Here is a 23,661-nt window from a genome sequence, read left to right on the forward strand (position 1 = left end):
ATAAAATAAAAACCTGAAAACCACCGAAATGTGCAGCAAAGCATATGTGGATCAACAAATCAGTGTAATTATATAATGAATATTACTGAGCAATAGAAAGCAATTTATGACTGATTCATAACATGAAACTAATGAATAGGAAATGTGAGTAGGGGGAAATATACAAATCAAACTATTGCATTCATGTGAAATTGTCGGAAAGACATAAATGTATTACATGGGAGAAAAAGCAGGTCGGACATTGCCTGGGAATAGGGGATGGATGGAAACACGCTGGGATGAGGGAATAAAGGGTGAGGAGGGAACTTTCAGGAGTCATGGCTGTGTTTGATGGACACTGGTGTCATGGAAATGTATGCCAAGAACCATAAACTCAAACACTTTAAACAAGTGAAATAAACTTCTGCAGACTATAATAGCATTTTAGGTCACTTTAAAAAATTTTTTTAAAAGATTTATTTATTTGAAAGGCAGAATTACAGAGGAGCAGAGGCAGAGAGAGAGAGAGAGAGAGCGAGAGAGAGAGAGAGAGAGAGAGCTCTTCGTCTGCTGGTTCACTCCCCAGATGGCCACAGCAGGCGGAGCTGTGCTGCTCTGAAGCCAGGAGCTTCTTCCCGGTCTCCCACGTGGGTGCAGGGGCCCAAAGACTTGGTCCATCTCCTGCTACTTGACCATGCCACAGCAGAGAGCTTGATGGGAAGTGGAGCAGCTGGGACTGGAACCAGCACCCATCTGGGATGCCAGCTCTGCAGGTGACAGCTTTACCCGCTATGCCCTGGCGCCCACCCCATAGGTCACTTTGAAAATAACATCAACTGAACCAAGTTAAATATTATTTATAAAATCATCTTACACTCAGAAGTCTCACAAATTCTTAATCACAAGCATCTATGAACAGGTATTTAGGCAGATCATGCAGCAGACGTGAGCCATTGATTAAGCCATGTGAGCAGTGTTAGCAACAATTGTGCTCTTCACATTGATAGAACATTCATGTTTGATGTTTAAATAATTTAATTATCAAGATGAATAATGGGATTGACTTTGACAACTTTCTTAATTATGGAATGACAGGAAGCCAACACTAATTAGAATTTCATTTTTAAAAATGAATACACTGTTTGTAATCAGCCAAACATCTCTCAATTAAATCAGTTATAATATTGCCCAAGTTGTCATTTTAATTACTGCATAATACATGTAGAAAAGTAAGTATTTATGTTAATTTTAAAATGATTTTTAAACAGACAAATTCATACATGAGCTTTTGGTAGTCTATTGCTATTTGTGCTGTATGTAACAGACACAAACTTTTAGTGCATTTAAGTTTCTAAAATTGGACTTTTCTAATTGCTGTACGATTGGGAGCATTACAATAACCACTGCAAACACAGAAATTTTTATTGAGGTCCTTCAAGTGGGCACCCATTCCCTAGGCAGCTTGCAGGCCCCGAGTTTCCTACTTCACTCTATGTATTTGAATCTCACGGTTGTTTTTGAGATACAGCTTTATGAACGTATTTTCCATCCGTTCTCTTTATGGCAACAGCTAGGTGACATCCACCTGTCCTGTGAGATGACTGAAGTGTGAAGCCTTCTGGGGCCCCCAACAGCTGTCAATTACCTTTTCTGTCCAGAAGCCACATGCAGTTCCTGGGAAGCTCAACATTAACTTGACCTCCCTGAAAAAGCAATGATTTCACACACTAATCATAAGACTCCTTCAACTATTTAAGGACTTACTACATTGGTCATCAAGGGAAACCAGCTTAGGCTGACTTGTCCTTCCTGTGGCCTGGGGTGAAGTGGGCACAGTTCTTAAATATCCTGCTTGAGGAATGCTTTTGGCCAGGTAGAAAATTTATTAGAGAAGTTTGGGACTCCTACCTGCCCTTTCGTGTAGACAGTGACAACTGTGTGGGGTGCAGTTAGCTGGAAATGGGTCCAAGAATGAAATGAGTACTTCTTGCTGTGAGTCTTGTTAAGAGTGTTGTTAGTTAAATGTTGCACAAAACACAAATATCTGATTTGGTCCCTGTACCCATTAGAGTAAGAATGGCTGGTAGCAGGTATGCTCATGAGAAGATTAGGTTTTACAGAAATAATAGTTACTAACGCAGGATGATTCTCCATGTGTGACTTGTATTGCATTATGTTGTTTGCATTATCTTTTTAATTTTTTTGACAGGTAGTTATAGCTAGTGAGAGAGACAGAAAGGTCTTCCTTCCATTGGTTCACTCCCCAAATGGCCGCTACGGCCGGCACTGTGCCGATCCGGAGCCAGGTGCTTCTTCCTGGTCTCCATGCGGGTGCAGGGGCCATCCTCCACTGTGTTCCCAGGCCACAGCAGAGAGCTGGACTGGAAGAGGAACAGCTGGGACTAGAACCTGGCACCCATATGGGATTCCAGAGCTGCAGGCAGAGGATAAACCAAGTGAGTCACAGCGCTTGCATTATCTTTACAGAGATTTGTAGAGCCAAAAGAGAGCATTGGGATGTTTTGTGTCTTCCTCTGGGGCAGAGGGCAGATGACCTGTCATTAAAAATGTGTTCTTCCAGTACGAAGATTTTTCAGGGTATAGATACCTGAGAAAAAGATGTTTCTAAACCTACACCGTGAAAAAGTGTGTGTGTGTGTGAGAGAGAGAGAGAGAGAGACAGAGAGACAGAGACAGGTGCACACACACACACAGCCAAGTGCCACATGTCCTGTGCCAGTACTATACTACTTCAGAATAGCTATTTAGCAGGTAGGGTAAAAGTCTCAGACACCTGATGCTTCTTGACACGTTCTGTAACTTTCCCACATTGCATAATCAAAGAATTAATTCCTGAAGATCAGTTTGGTGATCCCGGTGCAAAGAAGAGGATTACAAAATTTTAAAGAAAGAAATAGAAGAGGATACCAAAAAATGGAAAAATCTTTCATGCTTATGGATTGGAAGAATCAACATCATCAAAATGTCTATTCTCCCAAAAGCAATTTATAGATTCAATGCAATCCCAATCAAAATACCAAAGACATTCTTCTCAGATCTGGAAGAAAATGATTCTGAAATCATTTGGATGCACGGGAGACCTCAAATAGCTAAAGCAATCTTGTACAACAGAAACAAAGCCAGAGGCGTCACAATACCAGATTTCAGGACATACTACAGGGAGTTGTTATCAAAACAGCATGGTACTGGTAAGAAACAGATGGATAGACCAATGGAACAGAATAGAAACACCAGAAATCAACCCAAACATCTACAGCCAACTTACATTTGATCAAGGATCTAAAACCAATCCCTGGAGTAAGGACAGTCTATTCAATAAATGGTGCTGGGAAAACTGGATTTCCACGTGCAGAAGCATGAAGCAAGACCCCTACCTTTCACCTTACACAAAAGTCCCTCTTGTAAGTAGTTAAAAGTTCTGGTGGGGAAAAGATTGAGGGAATCCACTCAGTGTTTGCCATGGTTTTGTACTGTAGTTTTCTGTTGATCAGTTCATGGTGTGAGAACTGGCTCACACCTTGAGTTGGCCTAGACCTTGTGACTTCATGTTTCTACCAGTTGTCCTGCCTTTTTCCTCTATGTAATTGCAATTCCTTTATGGTCCCAGCGACAAGGTAGAGGATCAACAATCTGTTAGCTATCCAGAGAGCTCTAAATGTTGGGTCACTTGTGTGGACTCGGATCCTGTTCTTTGCAATAACTGCAGGCAGCTTCTTTTTATTTTGTTATTTTTTTTAATTTTTATTTAATAAATATAAATTTCTAAAGTACGACTTTTGGATTATAACGGTTTTCCCCCATAACCACCCTCCTATCCACAAACCATCCCATCTCCTAATCCCTCTCCCATCCCAGTCATTAATATTCATTTTTAATTATCTTTATATACAGATCAACTTAGTATATACTAAGTAAATATTTGAACAGTTTGTACCCACACAGACACACAAAGTATAAAGTACTGTTTGAAGACTAGTTTTACTGTTAATTCGCATAGTACAACACATTAAGGACAGAAATCCTACATGGGGATCAGGTGCACAGTGACTCCCGTTGTTTTCACAATTGACACTTACTTATGACGTCAGTCTTCTTAATATCATCATTGTCTCCTTTATGCTATGCCTTTTGCTCTCTGCATTCCAATTCTGTAATTGTATCTTAACACCAATTTTGGCCTGCAGACTGTTTCCATTTTGCTCCTAAATAGTCAGTTCTGTTTCACTCAAGTGTCTCCAAGTTCCTCCCACACAAAATGGTCAGTTATTAGCTTCTAGATACTCAAATGTATATCCACAAAGAAACACTGGATTTTAGGAGTCTGTTGAACATTCTCTGAATTTTCCGTAAGAGTGCTAACAGTTTTTCACTTAGTTTGAATCGTTACTTTGTTAAAGCATTTCTGTTATCCTAGCATTGCCCTCTGGCCTCTTCACTGGGGTGTTCATTATCTCAACACAGAGATTATTCTCTTGTTGACTAGAATTGATATGCTGCCTCTCCTGTTCTTGATCTTAGTGTTGTGTTGTGTTCCAGCTAAACTATCAGTGCCTGTGGACTATGGCTTGCAGGTCCTTGAAGATACAGTACCATTCCTCCTTGAAGTGATACAGCACTTTATCCACCAGGTATATCCTGATAATCCTAATTACTGGATTTGCAACCAGGAAAGAAGGCAGAGATACATATCCTGAGAGAAGCACGTGGTCTGTAAGGGACAGAGGAGGGGCTACTGCTGCAGATCTTGAGTGAAGGAAGTCTGGTGTTTTAGCATCAAGAGCATCTGCTCCAAGTGTCAAGCTTGTTTATCAAGAACCCAGTACCTCCTAATCAGTGAGCCTTACGTTGGCAGAGAAAACTTGTTGGGTTAAGGCATTTAATATTACCTTTAGCTCTATTGCTTTAATGTGTATTCATTGAAAATGTGCCCTTTGCATGTTGGCTTAGAACAAAAGCTACAGCCTGCAACAGTCACGAGAGATCTGAATCGGGGTTTTCTCAATTCAGTCGTAGAAATTACAGCCTGGTAGTTGGAGTTCAGAATGCAACAAGGTTCAGGAAATACATCTGGTTCCTCCCAAGACTGTGCGGGTGTTAAATTCAAGAAGGTGGAAGAGATTATTCTGAGCTATTGAGAAACTGGAGAAAGAGGGAGGGATTTGGGTGTCACTGAGGGGGACTGTCAACCTGCTGGAGATGAGCTATGCATTCTGGTAGTATTGAAGCAGAATGAGGAGGGAGATCTAGAATTGGAGTACCAGCCTGTTCTGGCTCTTAAACCTGCAGGAGGGAAGGGGCAGTGTTTGCTCTCTTTCTGGCTCCACCAGTCTTCTTGTCCCTTTCTCCCTGCGAGTACACCCCCTTTCTTCCTGGTTTAGCCTCTTTGTTTCTGCAGTACTGGGAAGGATAAAACGTCCAGTCCATAAGATAAAGCAAGAATAAAGAATGGGAATTGCTGTGCTAGGCAGGAATTGTGACTGACCTTCACTGGGCATGTGAGGCATGAGCAACACCATCTGTAATTCCTACTCTTGGGCACAATGACATTGTCCATGTACCTTTAGCATCTCATTGGTGGGAGAAGCATAAATCTGACAGCTAGAGACTGCTGAATACTTAGGAAAACTGACATGGAGATGAAGTAGAGCCAGGGCTAAAATTCATTCATGGATTAAGAGGGAAAAATTGATCTCAGGATTAAGGAGAATAGTGACTATGAATACTGTCATTGAAATGTATAATCAGTAGAGGAGTGTGGATACAAGCAATAGAGATAAACATGAGAGAAAGCTAGAGACTTGAATAGATCAAAAGTTAATTGTTCACTTGTATTTAAAATAAATAGAATCAAATCCTTACTTAATAAAGAGTAGAATGTGGAAAATAGTACTTTCAGATAAAATAGCTGTACGTATAAATATTAGTAATTAAAATATTAGCAATTAAATAAAATGTTCATATTAAAGCCAACAGATTTAAAGTATATTTATTTTATTCTTTCATCAATTTTTTCCCTCAGAAGAGTGAGAATCACCAAGTCAGTAATTACATGAACATTTCCTTTCAACATAATAAGAGCTATTGAATTCATAGTAACTGGATTACTTTCCTGAAACTTGGCACAGTGTGAATATGCAGATCATTGTCTTTATTTCTGAGCACACATAAAGAAACCATGTATTACTAACTAGGGATCTAGCTTCAGAAATCCATTTCCCTTAAGTGGTTTTGTTCTGTTTTGCTTTTAGTTGGAGCATCTTCTGACAGGGTTTTAGAATCTTGTGTAAGGTCAGAAAAGGAAATACCACACCTTAGAGTACACTATCAAATTTGAGAAAAATGCCGGAGATAATTTTGGGAAGAAATTGTCATTATAGAAAAGGGAATTTTCCAAATTTCACACTGAAGAATCATTGGCATTGACTAAAACTTATCCTGTGACATCAAAACATGTTTAATGACTGTCTAGATAGAGAGCATATTCTTTGTGATGGGAATGCACGTATACAAAGCTCTCCTTAGAGGGGATGCATCTGGAGCTGCAGAAAGGCAGCACTGGAGTGCAGGAGCAGGGAAGCGAGGCATCCCGAGAGGACCCTGGGGCGTGAGGTCTGGGGAGACGCCAGGAATCAGAACATGGAAGGCATGTGGAGTAAATATTTCTGATTGTGAAGGATAAGGATTTGAGGCTTGTGAGCAGTGAAGAGGTGATACCCAGTCCACATTTTAAAGTTATTCGGATTAATGGAAAGAGAATAGATGGTAAGGGAAATGCACTGTGCACTGAAAAAAGGAGACTGATGTGGGGTGTACTGCAAAGTCAGGCAAGCAAAACAGTTTGCGTGGATTCAAACAATTGAACTACTGGCAAATGATAAGACCTGGGATCCGTCCTGGAGGGAACTGATAAGACTTTGTACTGTTCATACTTGGGGTATAAACATGAGCACTAAGGAAATTTTTAAGGTTTACATTTGAGAAATTAAATGAAAGGGATTGCATATAATGAACAATTACATTAATAGAGTTGACATATAATAAGAACTTAAGGATAAAGCAAATGGGGTATTGATATCAGAATTCTCATTAGGGACATGAATGCTTAGTAGAAGGATGTGTAAATGGATACTTTGGGGAGATACCAGATAGGGAAATTTTGGAGTCAGATGTATTTGGGAAAAGGAAACATATAATCCTAGCAGTGATGGATGGAAACAGTGATAGATGCTGTGGTTTATCTGGAATCAATGTATGGCAGTGTGGCTGTGAAGAGGAAAATTCCCAGAACTGAACTTCCAGGCATTCATTATTAAAGTTGATGTTCTCCCCTCACCCTGTTGCTCTGACATTCAAGGAAAGAAGCCTTTTTTTTTTTCTTTTTTTTTTTTTTTAAGATTTATTTGAAAGTTAGGGTTACACGCAGAGAGAAAGAGATCTTCCATCCGCTGGATCACTCTCCAGTTGGCTGCAAGACCAGAGCTGTGCCGATCCGAATCCAGGAGCCATGAACTTTTTCTGGGTCTCTGATGTGGGAACAGGGCACAAGGACTTAGGCCCTCTTCTAGAACAATGAACCAACTATGTTTTCTTTGACCTTTTAGTTTAAATCAATAATTCTGAACTGTAAATGAAGACCTATGCAACCTAAAATGCATTGGAAGAATGCAATGTACACTGCTCTAGCATTTCTCCCAGTCACTATCTCTTCCCCAAGATAACACTGACATCTTGGCTTCTACCACTGTAGTTTCAAACTGTAAACAATGGAAATGACATTGTACACACTCTATGCCTAGCTGTTGGGCATTGCCTAAAACCTCCATTACAACATGGCGCCTGGTGGATGTTTGAGGGGCATGTCTGTGGCTGCTGCGGTTAAGCTACGTAAGATCAGACCACCGGCAGGGATAGGTCCACTTTGGTTCCGGATACGTGGACAGTGTATTTTGCTTAAGATGCCCCTGTGCATGGTCCACCCACGCCTGCATGACCTCTTCGCTGATTGGCTCCCCTACTGCGTGTGTCTTTCGTAAGCTTTATAAGCCTGTACACTTCCTCAATAAAGCAGTTCCTGCTTTGAAAGAACTCACGGGTGCTTGTGGTGTGTTCATCACCCATCGACCTCACCTCTCCCGCTCGCCTTGTTGGAGTGTATGTAGTGGCCCCTGCTGGTCAGGGGCCAGCCTCGGACTTGAGACTCCGACACCCAGCTTTTCTCTTTTGATCAATAATATGTGAATTTCATCTCTTATTGTTGTAATACCATTCTGATTATTAACATTCATACTGTATGATATCAAAAATTCGATCTTTCATTGCACCTGTGTTTGTGTGAGGAGGATGTGAATGATGGGAGTTTCCGGGGTCATTGTGTTAGATTAAATAAATCTACAGCCAGACTATCCTCCTGCTGTTCTAGTGTCAAGTTCCCTCACCCTCTAAGTGTCTCAGTTACTCTGTATTTTCAACAAATATCTGTCTTTGCTTTTCAGCCATTTTGGCCATTTCCAGAACAACTTGGTTGTGATTTCAGTTTGCATTTCCCTGATAATTTATGAAGTTGAATACTTTTTTGATGTTTAGTTCCTATTTGGCTATAATCTTTAGTGAAATGCTTGTGTATAATAGAGTACTAAAAAAGTTGATAAAAATGTACTTGAAAGGCAAGTTAGTGCTTGGGATTGATTCCAGGCTCTGACTCCTGGTTTCAGCCTCCTGACAGTGCCAACCCTGGGAGGCAAGAGGGGATGGCTCAAGTAGCTGTGTTCCTGCCACCCCAATGAGATCTGACTTTCATTCCTAGCTCCTAACATTGACACAGCCCAATTGCGGCTGCTGAAGCCATTTGTGGAGTCAGCTAACAGATGGGAGCTCACTCCCTCTGTATTTCAAACAATATCAACAACAAAAATGTATTTTGGTGTAAAAATACCCTGAAATCCATGCATAGTTCTTTGATAATACGGATTTTCAGGCTTTTGAAAATGGCTTGTACAAAGTCAGCATTTTAATAATGTACTTTTGATTAGAATTATGTATTGATGAAATAGAGGATGAATGAGTTTCTAATTTGTCTCCTGACATATTCCATACTTGATATATACCATAATTTCTCTCAATTTAGTTTTATAATTTGTAATGCAAGGGCATTATATATCTTGTCTGCTAATTCAGTTTTTTAATTTTTAAATTAAGATGAAATTTCTTTTCACTTAATTTTCTTGTGTTAAAAGTTTATATATTTTGAATGATACTTAAATGAGAAGGCATTTCAGGCTTGCTTTATTTCATCATTTTAGAATGAGGATTTAAACTATTTCATTCTTAAATTTTAAACTTCAGTTTCAAGTTATAGAATTTGCTTTTTATCAACTACAATACTTTGCTTAGACGTTCTCCATTTTTACCTCTTTGCCAATCCTTATTTCTTTGAACCTACTTATCACAGCACCTTTATAGGCCTCAATATATGAATTACCATTGGTCTACCTTGATTGCTCATGCTTTTTTTGTTGTTGTTGTTACTTTTTATTTCACCATAGCCCTAGTTTGCTTGGCAAATTTTTAATTAAAATTACTGTTTTTAGCTAATAGAATAATTGCTATGAACAGTAGAGTTCCTTATAAGATTTCTTTAATGTATAAATTTGTATGATAGCATTTTTTTAAACTTTTATTTAATGAATATAAATTTCCAAAGTACAGCTTATGGATTACAATGGCTTTCCCCCCCATAACTTCCCTCCTACCCACAACCCTCCCCTTTCCCTCTCCCTCCCCTCTTCCATTCACATCAAGATTCATTTTCAATTCTCTTTATATACAGAAGATCAGTTTAGCATATATTAAGTAAAGATTTCAACAGTTTGCACCCACATAGAAACATAAAGTGAAAAATACTGTTTGAGTACTAGTTATAGCATTAAATCACAATGTACAGCAGCTAAGGACAGAGATCCTACATGAGGAGTAAGTGCACAGTGACTCATGTTGTTGACTTTACAAATTGACACTCTTGTTTATGGCCTCAGTAATCACCCTAGGCTCTTGTCATGAGCTGCCAAGGCTATGGAAGCCTTTTCAGTTCACCGATTCTGATCATATTTACACAAGGTCGTAGTCAAAGTGGAAGTTCTCTCCTCCCTTCAGAGAAAGGTACCTCCTTCTTTGACCTGTTCTTTGCACTGGGATCTCACTCACTGAGATCTTTCATGTAGGTGGTTGTTTTTTTTTTTTTTTTTTTTTTTTGCCAGAGTGTTTTGGCTTTCCATGCCTGTAATACTCTCATGGGCTTTTCAGCCAGACCTGCGTGCCTTAAGGACTGATTCTGAGGCCAGAGTGCTGTTTAGGACATCTGCCATTCTATGGGTCTGCGGTGTATCTCACTTCCCATGTTGGATCATTCTCTCCCTTTTTTATTCTATCAGCTAGTATTTGTAGACACTAGTCTTGTTTAGGTGATCCCTTTGGTTCTTAGTCCTATCATTATGATCAATTGTGAACAGAAATTCATCACTTGGACTAGTGAGATGGCATTGGTACATGCCACCTTGATGGGATTGAATTGGAATCCCCTGGTATGTTTCTAACTCTACCGTTTGGGGCAAGTCAGCTTGAGCATGTCCCGAATTGCACATCTCTTCCCTCTCTTATTCCCACTCCTATATTTAACAGTGATCACTTTTCAGTTAAGTTTCAATACTTAAGAATAACTGTGTATTGATTACAGTAATCTACCAAAAGTATTCAGTAGAACAAACAAAAAAAATACTAAGAGGGATAACGTATTAAGTTGTTCATCAACAGTCAGGGCAAGGGCTGATCAAGTCACCGTTTCTCATAGTGTTCATTTCACTTTAACAGGTTTCCTTTTTGGTGCTCATTTAGTTGTCACCGATCAGGGAGAACAAATGGTATTTGTCCCTTTGGGATTGGCTTATTTCACTCAGCATAATGCTTTCCAGATTCCTAACTGGGATCACTTTTCAGTTAAAATTTAAACACCTAAGAATAATTGTGTGTTAATTACAGAGTTCAACCAATAGTACTAGAACAAAAAAATACTAAAATGGATAAAGTATTACATTGTACATCAACAGTCAGGACAAGAACTGATCAAGTCACTGTTTCTCATAGTGTCCATTTCACTTCAACAAATTTCCCCTTTGATGCTCAGTTAGTTGTTGCCGATCAGGGAGAACATATGATATTTGTCCCTTGCATGATAGCATTTTCAAAAACAATTACTTTGCATTGGGAAGAATATGGTAGCCTACAAAAACCTTGTTAATCCTTGTGTCTGATTTGCTGTGAGTCCCTCAGCTAAAGAACCTCCAAGATAAGAGGATTGTGTTAGTGCTCATTAGTTTATTGTTTCAATTTAGATCAAGAGTTACGTTCTCTGTGCATGTGTTTGTGTGTATGTATAAATGTATGAATATACGTAAAAGATATGTGTATCCAAATGTATTGGTGTGCTTTGTGTGTATATACATCATGGCCGTTTTACACTGGAAGATGCCAATGTCAACATTAGCAACGTGTTTTCAGAACATTTATTGTGGGGAGCAACTGAGACTAGACTAAATTACTGGAACTTAGACTAATTCTATGCATCTGATCTCCCACAATATGGCGCTGAGCGACAGCAAACAACTTCTACACAGCTGCCTCACCAATTTGACTGATAAGCTGCAGGAGCTGATCCTGCTCCTGATTGGAGGAGAGCAGCGTGCTCAGCGTGTGGGCAGCAGAGTTGGGATTGGGGGAAGAGGACTATAAAGGAAGAGAGAGACAATATGCACCGAGGAACATCTGAGGAACATCTGAAAAGCTCCTGAGAGAGCCGGCCGGTGGTGTGCTGCTCCTCCGCGGAAGTGGGGAAAGCGGCGGGGGTGCCGCCCCTCCGTGGAGGCGGGGGTCCAGCAGCAAACCCGGGAAGGACCAGCAGCAAACCCGGGAAGGGCTGGGCAAAGAGAACAGCGCAGGGTCCAGTGTCACCCCTCCGTGAGTGGGAGAGCGACAATTTATCTATAAAAGGTGGTGACAAAAATTATTTTAAAGCTGTCTTCATTTATTTGAGATGAAATTAAACTGTCTATGTAAGTTTTCAACGTTTGGTAGTAGAATATGCATTTAAATAACAACATCTAGGTGTAGATGAAGAGCATCTGATAAAATTACTCTTCTTTCAAAGAACTATGAAGTATGGAGAAGAGGCAATGGTCTACCTCCATGGTGGTCAGAATTCCAGGTATGAGTATATGAGGTTATGTTTGTTATCAAGTGGACCTCAACAAAGCTGCTGAAGCGATGTTGGCCAGAGTGAGAGACTGGGGATGAAAAGCTGTATTTTCCAAACTAGTACATCGTGTCCAGTCCATTCTCAGTTTATGCGTTTATATGTTTCTCTTTTATTAAATTTATATGGTATTGGACGTTATCAATTGCAGCTACAAGAAGCTATATATATTTGAAAAATCGTAGCAGAACATGTCCTTAGCTGGATCCACCAATTCATTAGGTACAGTTGCTGTCTTCCAAGGTATTACTTCATGCCTCATATTGGTCAATTTTTCTGCCTCTGTGCCCATTTATCCTCAGCATCCCAACCTCCAATGGCAGTTTTCTCAAAGCTTTTACAGAAATAACTGTTTGTTTGCAATTCTTCCAGCCGTGGGTTTAGCGCTCCTTACGGCCTTGTTCTAGTATCATTCTTCTCTGTTCTCTACCAGCTTCCACCTGCTAACTGACCCCAAGACTAAGGCTTCTATTTTAGCCTTTGTTATGAAAGCAATTCAAGGTACTATTTGCATTTCAAATACACATTTCTAATTACACACATACATGTATATATACACATGAAAAATAAATAGCAGTTTGAATCACTAAGTGACCAAAATGGATTTTTCTTTTGCTGCTCTCTGTATGAGACACTCATGTGATTGCAGCCTCTGGTGGCTCAGTTAAAGCCATATGGCCTATTTGAGCCTCACCTGCCTCGTGTGGTTCATGCTGGTTATTATATAAGAAAATTAGCAGTTTACAAATTGCACTTACTCATATGTTAGAAAGATTTTTAAAGGGTAGCCCCAGTTCAAAAGGATTTTCATTCTTAAATTTTTTTAGATCAGCAGCATCACAGTTTTATTCCTTTTTCCCCAGCTTTCTATTGTGAAAATTTGAGATTGAAACACTGATAGTTTTATATATCTTCTGTTTGCATTCAAAAATTGGTAAATTTTGTCACATTTCAAATTAAGTTTCAGACATTTTGATCATTCGCTCATCAATGTTTCAACATGGACGTCCTGAAAATTCTGTACATTTTTTTACCATGCCATTGGCATCCCTAAAAATTAATAAGCCCATATTATAATATCTAGTTCATATTAAAATTTTCTCAGTTGTCACCCAAAATGTCTTTCATAGCTGTTTTAAATTTTATTTAATGAATATAAATTTCCAAAGTACAGTTTATGGATTACAATGGCTTTTTCCCCCTACCTTAACTTCCCTCCCACCTGCACCACTCCCAATTCTTGCTCTCTCTCCAAATCCATTCACATCAAGATTCATTTTCAATTATCTTTACATACAGAAGACCGATTTAGTATATCTAAAATAAAGATTTCATCAGTTTGCACCCACATAGAACATAAAATGTAAAAGACTGTTTGAGTACTCGTTATAGCATTAATTCACATTGAACAGCACGTTAAGGACAGAGATCCCACATGAGGAGTAAGTACACAGTGACTCCTGTTGTTGACTTAACAGTTTGACACTGTTTTTAAGACATCAGAACTCTCCCTAGGCTCTTGTCATGAGTTTCCAAGGCTATGGAAGCCTTTTCAGTTTGCTGACTTCGATCTTACTTAGACAAAGTCATAGTCAAAGTAGAAGTTCTCTCCTCCCTTCAGAGAAAGGTGCCTCCTTCTTTGATGGCCCATTCTTTCTGCTGGGATCTCACTCGCAGAGATCTTTCATTTCATTTGGGGTTGTTGTGTTCCCCACCCCCCCAGAGTGTCTTGGCTTTCCATGCCTAAAATACTCCCATGGGCTTTTCAGCCAGATCTGAATGCCTTAAGGGCTGATTCTGAGGCCAGAGTGCTGTTTAGGACATCCACCATTCATTCTATGAGTCTGCTGTGTATCCCACTTCCCATGTTGGATCATTCTCTCCCTTTTTGATTCTATCAGTTAGTATTCACAGGTACTAGTTTTGTTTGTGTGATTCCTTTGAATCTTAGTCCTATCATTATGATCAATTGTGACCTGAAATTGATCACCTGGACTAGTGAGATGGCATTGGTACATGCAGCCTTAATGGGATTGTATTGTAATCCCCTGGCATGATTCTAACTCCACCATTTGGGGCAAGTCTGATTGAGCATGTCCCAAATTGTACATCTCCTCCCTCTCTTATCCCCACTCTGATATTTAACAATGATCACTTTTCAGTTACATTTATTCTTAGGTGTTTAAATTTGTGTTACACAGTTCAACCAATAGTATTAACTAGAACAAAAAAACTAAGAGATAAATATTAAATTGTACATCAACAGTCAGGACAAGGGCTGATTAAGTCACTGTTTCTCATAGTGTCCCTTTCACTTCAACAGGTTTCCTTTTTGGTGCTTGGTTAGTTGTCACCGATCAGGGAGAGCATATGATATTTTTCCCTTTGAGACTGGCTTAATTGACTCAGCATGATGTTTTCCATATTCCTCCATTTTGTTTTCATTAAATGTTTGCTTGTGTTTCTTGAGATATTGTCCTTGTGGTCAAAGGAAGTCATGTGATCAAAATCAATGTGGAATGACCACACAGTGTGAAGCATATGTATGTATGTAGGTATGCAAGTATGTAAATACAGGAAGAGTCGTTATGGATCATGGGTCTGACAACTTTGGCAACCTGATCATACATAGGATTACCCTTTAATGCTCAGACTATGAGTTGAAAACACTGTGGCTCCCAATTTCAACAATATTCAAAATTTTTAGTACTATGCCTGCATTTGCTATGAGAACTTTTCAATCCAGATTGGATTATCTGGTTACCATCATGAAGTTTGCCTCTCCTGTGATTTTTTTTTGTTGTTGAGACTCCAAGGATGTTCTGAAATTTTCCTGACTGTGTTACAGTATACATTATTGAGATCCAGCAGTTACCTCATTTGATCCCAGAAGATTTCCTGAGGTATTCTCTTTCTTTGATATAACACTCTATTCCTGCTCTGTCCTGATACATGTTTTTATGTTCCCCTTGGGTATAGTGCATGTTTTCCTTTAAAGAATAAACACTGAATTCTTCAGGGGTTACAATAATAACTGAATTATCTTTTCCACCAAATTCATCTTCTGAACAACTTAATATTAATCCTAATAAAAATGGTGAACACAGCTCAAATCTATAAGCCTAATTTTTATCTTAAATCAGTCCAAATGGTTCATATCCTCTGTGTATTTTAAACTGTATCTAACAAAGGAATCAATCTTATCCTTAGTGGTTTAAATTATAGCCGGTGATCCCTGAAATTCCACAAGCCATATCTCTTTCAAAGTATATGAAGAGGGTAACTTGAAGACGTGGAGAATGAGGGGAGATAATGAGAGATTCTATTGGCTTTTGAATCATTTGTTCTGATCAATTATAGGGATTAATAGGAAGTTTCTGGACATGCATTTACTAGTAATTATCCTCATATGAATATTCATGCCTAAATTTCCCTCTAACACTTGGAACAAATACTGCTGTTGATAAATATATAACTTTAATTAGGGCATTGATCCCAGAGTATAAAGAATTCTATCAGAGATGCTATAGCAAGAAAAGGTCATTTTTAATCACATACTACCCAAAATCGGTGACTGTGTTTACCTGTGGCATGTAAAAGGTTTACGTTTGATATCGGTACTCAATCTCAATTTGTGCCCTTTCCATAAAATTAACCACTCTGTCCTCTTCCACATGTTAGATCTTCTGTTTGTTCTTCATGTGCTAGAAATTAATTCTGTTTGTAAGCCTTTGCCACTTACTTTGATCTAGCACTGCATTTTATGCTGAGGAGCATAATTAGCAAGATATATTTCCTTGAAGAGGTTTTTGTCCTTTAACAAAGGAGGCAAATAAATAGCCAATTAAAATACAATACTAGGAAAGTTGAGAGAACTTGATGGGGTGATGGCAATCTTCTCTCTTGATTACGTAGTGTGTGTGTATACATTCATCAGAACTTGCAGAACTCCACAAATAAGACTGGAGCGTTTTATTGATCATAAAATTATGCCTCTATAAACAGCCATTGTGATGTGCTTCTATAATAGAGGTAAATGATAAAGAAGCATGTACTGGCTTGATTCAACAGGGTGGCACCAATTTCATTTTATTTTTGGTTTACACCTATGCTACTAAGTTGTAGCTTGCCTTGTAATATCTTTATTTTTTTTAGGTTTCTTCCTGTAGCTTTCACGAAAGGCTAGCTACAGACAAATTGGATAAAATATTCTTAGGGGTAGTGAGACTATTGAATGTCACAGTAAGTTTTCTCCATGAATTCCACTATATGCCTAACTATGAGAGAAAACCTAAAGAAAGTAGCACAAATGTGTCGAGTAATTTGGAAAAATACAGGAGGGGATTGTTAATAGTGAACAGTAAATTGAGACTGAGGTAACTTAAAAACTGTTGGGCTAAACATACACATTTGTTTTTAATACTATAAACTTCAGCTTAAGTGTTCTATAATTTGGTTTATTACTGTAATTATTTTAATATAGGAAATATGTAACTCAGGATAAGAAGTTCCAAGGGAAAAGCTAGAGCAACTTAACCAGCATCTAGAAAAATTTGTCCAGAATTGGAAATTTAGAGTGATCTTATTTTCAATGGGTGAGTATTTTTGCAATAGTCTTTTATAATTTTGTGCAAATATTTGATTTGCAAATGTGTGGATAGCATGCAGTCCTCAGTTGTATATATTCTGCTGTGATGGAGGATGGCACATTACATTGGTTGTGTTACCCAGTATATTTTGTAGTATGCCCACTATCTTTCACTTTATAACAAACAACCACAAAAATCAATGCCCAAACTGTTGCGCAGTTCTTGGTAACTCTGTGAGGCAGTGACTCAGAAAGGTGACCGGATAGCTCCTTTGCTCTCCTCAGTGTGTGGGCCCCAGCTGTAAGACCTGAGTGATCCCAGATGGTTTGAATAGCTGGATTGAAATACTTACAGCTGCAGAACACAATGCGGAGGCGGTTTTTAAATTTATGTAGTTGGATCCTCCTGGATGTTTGAAGACAGGTGCAGGGAGGACTGGGCAGTATCCTGCCTAGTGCCTTTGGAAAGACACTTTCTCTGGGATCACTCACAGGGCAGCCGTCCACACAGCAATGCTGGAGATCCCACATGTAGACCCTCCCATTGGTGGTGCCTGCTGTACACAACCCACTACCTCTGCTTCTCACCCAAAGCACCACGTCTGGCATTTGTTCAAAATAGTGAGTTAGATACTGCTATAATTCTAATGATGTTGTGACGATTTTAGAATGTGCACGAGCAAAGTTACACATCTTTCTTTTATATTCATTAAATAAAAGTTAAAATTTCCAAAGTACAGCTTATGGATTACAATGGCTTCCCCCCCATTACATCCCTCCCACCCGCAACTCTCCCCTTTCCCACTCCCTCTCCCCTTCCATTCATGTCAAGATTCATTTTCGATTCTCTTTATATACAGAAGATCAGTTTAGCATATATTAAGTAAAGATTTCAACAGTTTACACCCACATAGAAACACAAAGTAAAAAATACTTTGAGTACTAGTTATAGCATTAAATCTCAATGTACAGCACATTAAGGACAGAGATCCTATATGAGGAGTAAGTGCACAGTGACTCCTGTTGTTGACTTTACAAATTGACACTCTTGTTTATGGCATGAGTAATCTCCCTAGGCTCTAGTCATGAGTTGCCAAGGCTATGGAAGCCTTTTGAGTTCGCCGAGTCTGATCATATTTAGACAGTTATAAACATACCAGGGGATTCCAATTCAATCCCATCAAGGTGGCATGTACCAATGCCATCTCACTAGTCCAAGTGATGAATTTCTGTTCACAATTAATCATAATGATAAGACTAAGAGTCAAAGGGGGCTGGCACCGCGGATCACTAGGCTAATCCTCCGCCTTGCGGCACTGGCACACCAGGTTCTAGTCCTGGTTGGGGCGCCGGATTCTGTCCCAGTTGCCCCTCTTTCAGGCCAGCTCTCTACTGTGGCCAGGGAGTGTAGTGGAGGATGGCCCAAGTGCTTGGGCCCTGCACCCCATGGGAGACCAGGATAAGTACCTGGCTCCTGCCATCAGATCAGCGTGGTGCGCCGGCCGCAGCGCTCCGGCCATGGCGGCCATTGGAGGGTGAACCAATGGCAAAGGAAGACCTTTCTCTCTGTCTCTGTCTCACTGTCCACTCTGCCTGTCAAAAAAAAAAATAAAGTCAAAGGGATCACATAAACAAGACTAGTGTCTGCAAATACTAACTGATAGAATAAAAAAGGGAGAGAACGATCCAACATGGGAAGCGAGATAAATAGCAGACTTATAGAATGGCGGATGCCCTAAACAACACTCTGGCCTCAGAATCAGCCCTTAAGGCATGCGGATCTGGCCTAAAAGCCCATGAGAGTATTTCAGGCATGGAAAGCCAAGACACTCTGGAAAAAAAAAATGACCTAAATGAAAGATCTCTGCGAGTGAGATCCCAGTGGAAAGAACAGGTCATCAAAGAAGGAGGTACCTTTCTCTGAAGGGAGGAGAGAACTTCCACTTTGACTCATCTTTCCATTAGATTATTTAAAGTGCTTGCTGTTTTCTTGCTGGACTCTGGTGTTTTTACTTTTTATTTGTTGAACACTTTATTCAGTAGAGCCCTGAAGCCTTTGACTCTAACCTGAAAATTTGGTCTCTCAAAAAACTCAGTGGAAATGAAATCCTCTAGAGCTGATGTTTAATTCTGCACACATTGAGTGTGTATATATAATTAGTGAAAAGACACCTTGAAAACTTAAGTTCTGCAGATTATTTCCAGATATACTAAAATCATAACCTGAATATTCATGATTTTGATAACTAGTGGAGTTATTCCTTTTGAAGTAAGATTAATTCTAAATTGCCGACCATTTTGTTTTTACTCTTGTCCAATGCCTAAGTGATCTCTCCTTATTTTGTTGGATATCTATTATCATTCATTCTTTGTTTCCTTTTATCCTGCCTTCTCCTTCCCTTTCTCATTCCTGTGACTTGGATAATACAGGATTTTAATATCAGGCATCCTTATTCTTAAATAGATATTACTGCCTTTTCCTGCTCACCTCCATTTCTCTCCCAGTTTGTCAGGCTAGAAAGCTCTCGGTGGGATTTTCTTTTTGAAGAAGATAGCTGTTCATTAAATATTCCTTTTTAAGATATTGACTTACAAATGTTACCCTTATCGCCTTTACTTGATTATTTGCTTTCTTATAGATGACAGTTGGGTATTTTAAAATCAGACCTGTATACTCGGAACTCTCCATGGCACTAAAGCCCAGGATAGAAGAGATGTAGCACAGATCACTTCTCCATAAACTTTGTGATGAACAAACAGAAGATGGGCAGGTGTTGCTCTAGATTGTTCTATAGGAATAATCAGGAATGGCATCTCCGTAGGACAATTTTTACTCAGGTTAGTGTACTGTTCCAATAAGTTATCAACTTAAAATGTATGCTAAAAGGATAAATTAGATGAAATAGAAAAATTAGCCAACTCCCATGTATATGATTATCAATATGATTTTATATGTAAAGTCAAAGATGGATACATGAGAAGCAAGCGTGATTCTTTGACAAACCGTGTTTCCAGTATTATTCTACCCTCGTGCCATACTGCTCAGTTATGTCCACTTACTTGATTCTGTTTGACTCCAGTGTATTCTCACAGGGGAGGAGAAGCATCCTTTCATCTGCATAGGATGAGCACACCTGGGCCTGACTACAGTGGCTTTGCTTGCATTCCTCTGGTCCTTCTCCACAGTCCTCTTTGTTTTCCCACTAAAGAAACCTGCTCTTCCTTCAAGGGGAAGCTCCTGTCATCCACTGTGATGCTGATTGCTTGAAATACTTGTGAGGAACCTCTGTCTTCCGAGTTAGTGCTGGATGAATTGCAGGCAGCCGTCTGGCACGCAGAACTGGCTCATGACTCCTGCTCTCTTTGGCAGGTGTTCGTCCTCCCTAGCATGAGAAAATAGTTTTGGATTCCACGTTCTAAGAGGCAACCTTAAGTCTATTAGAAATTTTATAATTTAAAACCTCTCAAGACCTACAAAACTACTTCTAAAAACCATATTGAACAAGTATATATATAATATACACAGAATTTACCTAAATGTCTTCATAATCAATTTTTGTAGTAAAGAAGCATAAATTTAAATGTAACTAAACTGATAACCCATAAAGATGATTACTTATATTAATATTTACTTTTTTAAAAAGTTTGTAATTTGAAAAGTGAAGTGAAACAGACTCCGCTTATCTGTTTGCTGGTTCGTCACAGACACTCAAACCAGGGATGGGCCAGGCTGAAGCCAGGAGCCCAGGACTCCATCCAGTCTCTCACGTGGATAGTGGAAGCCGCACTCACTCGAGCCAGCATCTGCTGCCTCCCAGGGTGTTTATTAGCAGGAGTTGGAAGCACAGCTAGGGCTTGAACTCAGGCTCTCAGATACGGGCTGTGGGTGCCACAAACGATGCGTATAAGTGTTACGGCAGATGCTGGCCCCTTCCTTTTAAAGAAATAAGTGAAAAAATAAACACACAATCAAGTGATATTACTAATTTGAAGAGGGGGAAAATGGATCCTTCAGATAATGAAAGATTTCAATGAATTTCTGTAAGAAGGAGAACAGGAGGATGATGATGAGCAAGTCTTTGGCAGCCCAGGATTCATTCCCGGAGGGACGGCAGTGAGGAAAAAGGGATCTACAGTGTTTCTTCCCGAGTCTCTACCTTTGCAAGCTGGAGGTAAAGTGAATTGGATGTGGGGGAAATGGGCCTCAAAAAAGCTAATCCAGTAGGGTCCCTCCCTCCAACCCTTCAATCTTAGTTTCTAGCAATCCTTCCAGACTTCTGACATCTTTCTGCTAGGTTGGACATTTTGTCTTTCTTACCTGGCTTATGTGGCACCACATTATACCTGCTTAGCCTAAGTGCACACTGCTCTTTTTCTGTGGGTTGCATGTGGAAACACATACACATGTGCAGTCTCCATTGTTCTTTGCCCAGCTCTCCTCTTTGGAGCCAACTAATTGCTGATGATGGGAATACTGACAGCAGCAAGTTCCCTCCACAAAGTGCATGTCCATGAGCAGTGGGTAATGCAAGGACAGCAACCAGCTGTTTACACATATAAAGGAGTGGCCCCCGCTTTCGAATCACAACAATTCTGAAATGCCAGCCGGCTTCAGAATGCCCCATAAGATCTAGAAATGTCTATTTGTGAAAGTATTGATCAAATTATCCCTCTGTCATATTGTGTTTGAAAAGGGTCAACGCAGGAGCATGCAATGAACCCTTTAATAGAAACCATCAGTGTTCGTTGAATTTTTTCTTCATCTTGGTGGTTTTTGGAGAATTGCCTTAGGGTCAATGTAGTCTGCGTGATCTCTTGGTTTTGCAAGGTTTTTCATTCAGCTTTCCTTTGAGTACAGCTGAGTTTTCTAGATATATGAAGTATGACAACACTGGTCTGATGATAAATGAAATACATGTTTATATCTAGTCATGTCTTTTAAAAACATTTTAAGGTTAGGTTTAAAGTATACATATGAGATTAACTCATTTTGTTACTGTAACTGCTACAATCTAACATAATTATCCAATAAATGACTATGTTCAGATTTCAACAATTTTTTGTAGCCATTGTTTCATAAAAACACTTTCAGATCAAAATTCTGCAATGTTTTAATATTAAACTCTTAGGGTTTTAGTATTTAGTTATTTATGCAAAATAAAATTCACTTATAAAATATTTCACTTATATTTGAATATTAACCATTAGCTTAGTAACTGATTAAGTGATTGCAACATCACTTTCTCTGAGTACTACCAGAAACACATAAAAATGCTTAGTGTTGGAAGAGATTGAAGGAATTTTCTGATGCCTGGAAAGCAGAAATGGCAAAATTGCTCTTAAAATTACAAAAAGGAGGTCTTGGCTCTTAGAAAACATTGATAATTTAGAAGACTGTTTTGCAACAGAAAATTCTTGAATAGTATGGTGCCAGTTAACTTCAATACTACATCAAGCCCAGTCATTCAGTATTGAAAGAAATAAGAAAGAGAAATGATAAATGTCACTATGGTAAGGTCTTACATAGCTGCCTCTTTCCAACCAGGTATTCAGAAGTCTGAGAGGTGTCTCGCACAGGAAGATGCTATTGGCTGGGAAAGCAACATGATGGCTGAGAGTCGATAGATAACGTATTGTATAGCTGAAGCAACCATATGCCTGCTGACAAAAAGTCAGTAAAGCAAATAATGGAATTGTTGCTTTCCCATGATACTGTAACTTGTCAAGTTAAAGATGGGGCTGAAAACAGTAAGTTATCTGATCTTCACGTGGAGTTACTAGTGTGGTTGAATTTGGTATATTGCTTACCTCACTTTCTTCAATTTGGTGTCAGTTTTCAGATTACCACAGAAGAGTGTGTGTGTGTGTGTGTGTGCACGTGTGAGAGACGGAGACAGAGATGGGAGGGGGGTGAAGAGAGTGTGTGCTCAGCAGCACCACAAAAAATACTGAGATCAAGTCAGATGTTGAATATATATTTTAGTCTTCAGAATTATCCTAGGATCCTTTTTGTCTCATTTGCTCTGATAATACTGAAGCAATACTGTCTAAAATGACGGCTGCTTTGGTACCAATGAAAGCAGAGACAACAAAGTGATTTAAGTCATTGCATAGTTTTTGATATAAAATATACATGTTTGAAAATTATACAGTAAAACAACAAATATCCAGGTGCATTTCTGTAAGGGGAAATAATAGAAGAATGGAATTTTTCTTTTAATAGCCATAAGATATTGCATTCTTTTATGCCACATAATGCTAAAAGTCGATTTTCACTTAATATCTTTTTTTAAAGATTTATTATTTGAAAGAGTTACAAAGAGAGGGGGGAGAGGGGAGAGGAGAGGAGAGAGAGGTCTTCCATCCGCTGGCTCACTCCCCAATTGGATACAACACCCAGAGCTGTGCGAATCCAGAGCCAGGAGCTTCTTCCAGGTCTCCCATGCAGCTGCAGGGGCCCAGGGACTTGGACCATCTTCCACTGCTTTCTCAGGCCATAGCAGAAAGCTGGATCAACTGGAACTCAAACCGGTGCCCATATGGGATGCCGATGCTTCAGGCCAGGGCATTAACCTACTGCACCACATGCCGGTGCCCACTTAACAATATCTTAAACATTATTGAATCTTACTTCATTTGGAAACTTCAGTATGTCTTTTTTTCAACTTTGGAAATTTATATTTATTCAATAAAAGTACATCTTTTGAACTATAGAAGCTTTTCACCCCATAACCTCCCTACCACCTGCAACCATCCCATCTCCTATTTCCTC

The 23,661-nt window shown here is 39.3% G+C and overlaps 1 long non-coding RNA gene across 3 annotated transcripts in view; it reads left to right on the forward strand.

Moving 5' to 3' along the window:
• LOC149122476 (uncharacterized) overlaps window positions 1-23,661 on the forward strand; it is a 50,225-nt gene that overhangs the window by 18,515 nt on the left and 8,049 nt on the right. Inside the window, exons 2-4 of one of the 3 annotated variants that reach the window (XR_016219302.1) lie at window positions 4,519-4,628; window positions 19,529-19,727; window positions 19,970-20,333. This is a non-coding gene — a long non-coding RNA (uncharacterized LOC149122476). Of the gene's footprint in view, window positions 1-4,518; window positions 4,629-19,528; window positions 19,728-19,969; window positions 20,334-23,661 lie in introns of those variants that run through there. The other 2 variants (XR_016219301.1, XR_016219303.1) reach the window with 2 other exon arrangements.

This window comes from Oryctolagus cuniculus, chromosome 13 (assembly GCF_051225735.1).
Source record: "Oryctolagus cuniculus isolate XC-2025 breed Fujian yellow rabbit chromosome 13, ASM5122573v1, whole genome shotgun sequence".
Lineage (NCBI taxonomy): Eukaryota > Metazoa > Chordata > Mammalia > Lagomorpha > Leporidae > Oryctolagus > Oryctolagus cuniculus.